This window comes from Strongylocentrotus purpuratus, unplaced genomic scaffold, assembly GCF_000002235.5.
Source record: "Strongylocentrotus purpuratus isolate Spur 01 unplaced genomic scaffold, Spur_5.0 spur5_contig_844, whole genome shotgun sequence".
Taxonomy (NCBI): domain Eukaryota; kingdom Metazoa; phylum Echinodermata; class Echinoidea; order Camarodonta; family Strongylocentrotidae; genus Strongylocentrotus; species Strongylocentrotus purpuratus.
The window spans coordinates 802,727-809,537 of record NW_022145551.1 but is presented as its reverse complement, the minus strand read 5'-3'; positions in this window follow the sequence as shown (position 1 = coordinate 809,537).

Genomic DNA, 6,811 nt, shown 5'->3' with positions numbered 1-6,811 from the left:
ACACTCGCTCTGGATACCTTTGTACTCGGCACGCGCGGATACACCGTTCAATGCATGAGCCTTGGCCTTATATGGTCATTGACGCCTATTCATGGTAACGGGCCGATTATTGAAAAGCTTATAGTATATTACAGTCTCGTTCGACCTAGCGCTCTCAGTTCAGTTTACTCATGCGTACGTATACAGGGTACCGGGCCGACCTATTATTGGGGAGATTAGCTAGTCTCGATATAGTCCATCCCATTGTTTCGTTTCAAGGTTGTCGGCTATTATTTACTTATCGTGCTATAAAGTGTCGGAGTTTTACTATTTAGTTCAGCTTTTTGATTTTCATGATAGTTGGTTGCACAAATTAGTTCTCAATTATTTGCTTGTAACTGCTCTTTATCTATGTAAGATAGTTTCTCAAAATGTCTCGTCATCGGAGAAAGCCTATTTTTAGCGTTGAAGATGCTCGAGAAGTGATCCTTGACTCGGACTCAGAAAATGAATATGATACAAATGGACTTATCAAGCGAAGAAGAGTATTCATCGGACGTAGAAAATGAAGAATATAAAACAACGACATTCGATGATATTTCCATAAGTTATCTATAAAGCCTGTCGTCTCAAAAGTTTTGACTCCACAGCTATCTTTTACGTCATTGTATTTACATAACAATACGCTTTTCATGTTATCAACTTGACCAATTTAGCGAATCATTCATGTATGGACCTCCTCTTTTATGAAAGGCTTATCCAGGCTCCCTCAGCTGCCCCACGCTAAGGGGGAACAAAAGAATGTAAAGAAGTAACTACTCTGGAAGATTGCCGTTTTGAAAGAAGAGGATGTAGGCGTAAATAGGTCAATTTACATTACAATACAAACAACCACTCTAACTTATACACCTTTACGAGGGCATGTAACAGTTTTAGAGCAGGTTGAAGTAAAATATCTTGATCAACCTAAAGCCGGTCTTGGCTTGAGCGGGCATATGAAATGTTCAAATGTTATGTTCTGAAAAACGACCCTTTACTCTTCCTCTCTCTCCCTACGGAATATTACTCTTGTCTTGAGCAACTCCGGCGGTAAAGCCACGAATATGAGACTTTTCCCGGGCAAAGATGCTACCATTGTTGAAAAAAATGCAAGGCAACATAAAACAAGTTTTCTGGCAATGAAGAAAAGCGAGTGCAAGATGAAGAAAATAATTGTTATTATTATTATTACTATTTTATTACAATATTGTAAGCATCATCTTCATCATCATCATCATCATCATTATCATTATCATGTATGCATGTACATGCCATCTACAGAACTGATCATGAAACGATGATTATTTAAGTTTTATTGACACGATAGGTTGAACAAGGACACAGATGGAGACGAAGACAAATAAAGTGAATTATCACGTTGTTTGCACTTCTTTCTTTATTGTTCCGTAATATAATGAATTACTATATTTTCAATATCATTTATTTTCGAATAAATAAAAGACTACCAATACTACTGCGATTAACTCCTTATTAGCCGCACCCTTTCAAAAAACAAAAAATAAACACAACAACGCGATACGGAAATAAAATACACTGAAGCACAATTCCAATTTCACGAAATTCCTGACGTATTCAGAGAGGGAAGGGGAGGATAGAGACAGACAGACAGAGACAGACAGAGAAAGGTAGATAAATAGATAGAAAGAGAGAGAGAGAGAGAGAGATGATTGTGATGAATTATGATTTTGTTCTAATCTCTGTCATTTATTTATCTCTTTCCATTACATACAAAACAAATGAAATATGCGTACAATGATATTTAATGATATTTGTCTCTCCGGTCACCCCCCCCCCCCCCCAACTCTGATTTTTTTTCTTCTTTATTTTGTCTCCTTTTTGTTTGATTATATCTTTTTGCTAAAGTATAATGTCCGACGTATAACATCAAGGATATGTTATAATAATTAATCTCAAGGAAGGGATGATGTCGGCATACATGCAAATGGCGGAATAGACAACATTATGAAGATGAAGATGGAAAACGACATAGACAGAGAGACAGACGGACAGGGGGAGAGAGAGAGAGAGAGAGAGAGGGGGGGGGGGGGGAGATAGAAAGTTGGACGTAGTCTGTACTGTATTTATTACTATGATATTTTTCTCACCGACCCCCCCCCCCCCCCCCCCCCCCTCAAGCTCACATTTTTTCTTTCCATTTTTTTGTTTTGTTTTGTTTATATCTTTGGGCTAAAGTATAATATCCGACGTATAATAGTACCGTCAATATAGCATAATAAACAATTTTTGTATCAATCAGTTTGATGCAACAGGGATTTACAATCAAAAGTTTTACTTGGTATAATTGTTGTTCGGTAATGTTCTTCTCATTTCGACATTATCAGCCGCTCGTTCTCTATTTCGTTTCCTATAATAAATATAAGATATAATGTGTACATCATCAGGGATAATTACGTTATAATAATTAATCTCAAGGAAGAGATGCTGCCGGCGTACAGGCAAATGGAGGAATAGAAAACATTATAAAAAAGATGAAGATGGAAAACGACATTGCCAGATAGACAGAAAGACAGAGAGAGAGAGGGGGGGAAAGAGAGAGAGAGAGAGAGAGAACGAGGGAGAGAGAGAGAGAGAGAGAGAAAGGGGAGGGGAAAGCTAGGGGCGGGAGAGATAGAAAGTTGGACGTAGTCCGTACTGTATTTATTTATATAATATTTGTCTCTCTGATCACCCCCCCTCCCCAGCTCCGATATTTTGTTACCCTTTAGTTTGCCCTTTTTTTTCTTCATCATATATCTTTTCACTGAAGTATAATGTCCAACGTATAATAGTATTGTAAATATCGCATTTTAAACATTTTTTTTATATCAATAAATTTGATGCAACAGAAATTTTCATTCAAAAGTTTTACTTTGGAAATATAATTATTGTTCAGTAATATTCTTCGCATTTCGACATTATCAGCCGCTCGTTCTCTATTTCGTTTCCTATAATAAATATAAGGTATAATGTGTACATCATCAGGGATAATTACGTTATAATAATTAATCTCAAGGAAGAGATGATGTCGGCATACAAGCAAACGGAGGAATAGAAAACATTTAATAAAAAAAGATGAAGATGGAAAACGACATTGCCAGATAAACAGAGAGACATATAGAGGGAGAGAGAGAGAGAGAGAGGGGGGGGGAATAGAAAGAGAAAGAGAGAACGAGCGAGAGAGAGAGAGAGAGAGAGAGAGAGAGAGAGAGAAAGGGGAGGGGGAAGGGGGCGAGAGAGATAGAAAGTTGGACGTAGTCCGTACTGTATTTATTTATATGATATTTGTCTCTCCGATCATCCTCCCCCCCCCCCCCCCACCCCAGCTCCGATTTTTGTCGCCTTTAGTCTGTCCTTTTTGTTATCATATAGATATCTTTTCGCTGAAGTATAATGTCCGACGTATAATAGTATAGTCAATATAGCATAATAAACAGTGTTTATATCAATTTGTTGCAACAGAGATTTTCATTCAAAAGTTTTGCTTTGGAAATATAATTATTCGCATTTAGACATTATCAGCCGCTCGTTTTTCACTTCGCTCGCTATAATAAATATAAGGTATAATAAAGTGTGTACATCATCATTATTTTATAATAATCTATCTCAAAAAAGGAATGTTGCCGGCATACAAGCAAACGGCGGAACAAAATTGGCAGATAGACAGAGAAAGCGACCGAGTGAGAGATAGAGGGAGAGAGAGAGAGACACATAAGCAGAGAGAAAGAGAGAGAGAAACAATCATTTCTTATAATTATCTATTTGTCTGTGACATTTTATCTTTATCACATATTCTTGTCCATTCCTTTATCGTGCATGATTGTTGTCTTTGAATGAGTGTTTCAGATAGGGTAAAGTCTGGCTTTACGTTATATGATTTTTTATTTATGAGAATGTCGGAACGTGATCCCATTTAAAAAATTTAAAAACAGCAACGACAACTGCAATAACAACGAGACCCTTCCCTCCCCCAAAACAACATAAAGCAGGGTTATACATGAATACAAAGTCAGTTCATTGTTGTTGTTGTTGTTGTTTGGTATTATCGGCGTTTCATTCTTTTTTAGAATATTTACGCCTTTCACTTTATTTATTTTTTTCTTCTATTTTTTGGTACTATTTGTAAATTCATACTCTTCTCTTTTTGTTTTGATAATATAATCTCAGATCTGTCATCCAATTATTCAATTATACCCTTACCTTACTTCCGCTCTTTAGAGTTTATAGCCATGACAACGACCCGTACCCTCAGCAACGTTCATTGTTCCTCTTACGTAACTCAGCTGTGGGAACATGCATGGGCCAAAGACAAAGACAAAGCTCTTTTCGCACATTCTATATAGGTCCCAAATACTTGCAGACATTTCTGTGTCGGTTTTATTTGTATTTATACTTTGTCAATACATATACTTACAAACTAAAATTGTCAAAATTTGGCAATATATTCATACATATTGATATTTATATGGCATAAACATGCTCAAAGCGCTTTACATTAGTAAATAAAACAAACTAATTATTTTGCTCTCCAAATGGCACATCGGTATAGTCTGTACTGTATTTATTTATTATTATTCTATTTTGTCTCTCCTTTCACCCCAACCCTCCCCCATCCTGGATTCTTCTTTAGTTTCATTTTATCATGTCAATATCTTTTCGCTATAGTATAATGTCCGACAAAATAATATTATAACCGTCAATTTAGGCCGGTAAATTATTTCATATGAATATGATGCAACAGAGATTTACATTCAAATCCTTAATTTCTTATAAATTGTGTATTTTTCTCATAAAATTGAGTATCTAAATAAAAAGAGAAAGAAGAAGAACAAAATAAGAATGAGGCGAAGAAGAAGAAGAAAAGATAACGAAGAAGAAAACCCTACGAAAGAGCTGAAAGAACTGAGAGGCTTGGAGCACAGCAGAGAACGGCCGTGCAACGTGTTCTCGACATGAGAAGACCAGATTGGCAAATGATCTGCGCATGCGCTAGGTTCCCGTTAGTCGAAGCCTCTGGCCGCTTGAACGCACACGCATTGTGGCTGAGCGGTCTCATGGTACGGCGTGTTTGATTTTTAATCTCGTTTGTGAGGTGGCTATCAGGCTGAATAATGCCGAGCTGAACGGGTTAATAATTATTAAAGATCTATGCAGTCTCTATGATGAGCTTGCATATGTGCTTTAGAACTTTAATACTGCGACCTAACAAATCTTAAAACTCTTGCTCGCTCGCATCAAGATCAGTACAAATAGTATTTTTCAAATACGATACATCAGGCCTATATGTACAAGTTCACCTCGAAATTATCATTTTCACTACCATCATCACCGTCGTCATTATCAATTATCACCATCCCTATGCCATCATGATCAACATCTTCATCATCAGTTACCAACATCACTATCATCATCAGTTATGAACATCACTATCATCATCATCACAACCATCAGTTACCAGTATCAATATTATCATCGTCATCATCATCATGATGTTATCAATATCATCATCATCAGTTATCATTCAACGCACTATCATCATCACATCATAAGTGAATATCAACATTTCTATCATCATTGTTACTGTAGATGTTGGTCTAGAGGATATGTTACAGGAATTTGGATCGCATGATTCGCAATTCATGTCTTGCAGTTTATTATTTATCAGGGCAGCCATGCTAAAGCCGGGGTAATAATTGTGGAGCACCAGGAGTGTCCAGTCTGACAGACATGAGCAGCTATACAAGAACCCACTTTTTGTTATTAACATCAGTTATCAACATATCACTATCATCATCATTGATCAGCATCATCATCACCATCAACGTTGTCACCATAATGACCAATATACATGTAATCATTATCAATATTGATTGATTGATGATTGATTTTTATTCGACAAGCTTCCAATATACAACAATATACAATAATAACAGTGTTTCATGAAACAATTAGTCAGTGGTTTTCACCGACTAATATCATGTTCACCGACAATTCTGTAGTCACCGACTATTTTCCAGGCCAGTGATTGGTCACATTTAGTCAGCGCTGACTAAATTGTCGGTGAACATGATATTAGTCGGTGAAAACCACCGACTAATTGTTTCATCAAACGCCCCCCAGAAATAAGTCAGCTTAAACAGGATAACCCACGAAAGCTCGAGACCTTATTTCCAGTGGGGTCAACTGGAAACATCAACATCATCAGCCGCTAACATCACTACACTGAACTACCAGAAACACTTCTTGAAATCGCATGTACACACGTGTATATAAAATATACTTGAAAAAAAAAAACGAATTTGATTACCGGTAATGAAAGCTCTTGATTTTTTATATACATCTGAAACAAGACAATTCATGAAATTTTCAGCTTCATTCACGATTATGAATGACATCTTGTTTTGGCAAATTAAATGTTATTGATCTAAAAAGCATTATGTACAGTATAGTACCAGCATAAAATGACTTTGGGATGTTCACAAAATACTGAGGAAACACACACTGACAGATGCTATTTCAATACATACTAATGTAAAAGCAATCGATCATCATCATAACTATCAGACACTGATCACGGAAGAATACTATTTAAAAACAAAGACAGAATAAAACAGTATTTGAAAGCTGCACATACTTCATTTAAAAGACGAATTTGCATGTACATCATATTATAAATTGCCGTTAGAAATAGTGAAATCACCAATGTTAAACCTGGTCGGTGTTTAACTTTTTTCTTCTATAGTTGATTTACAGTAGGCTTGCGGGTGCACCATGT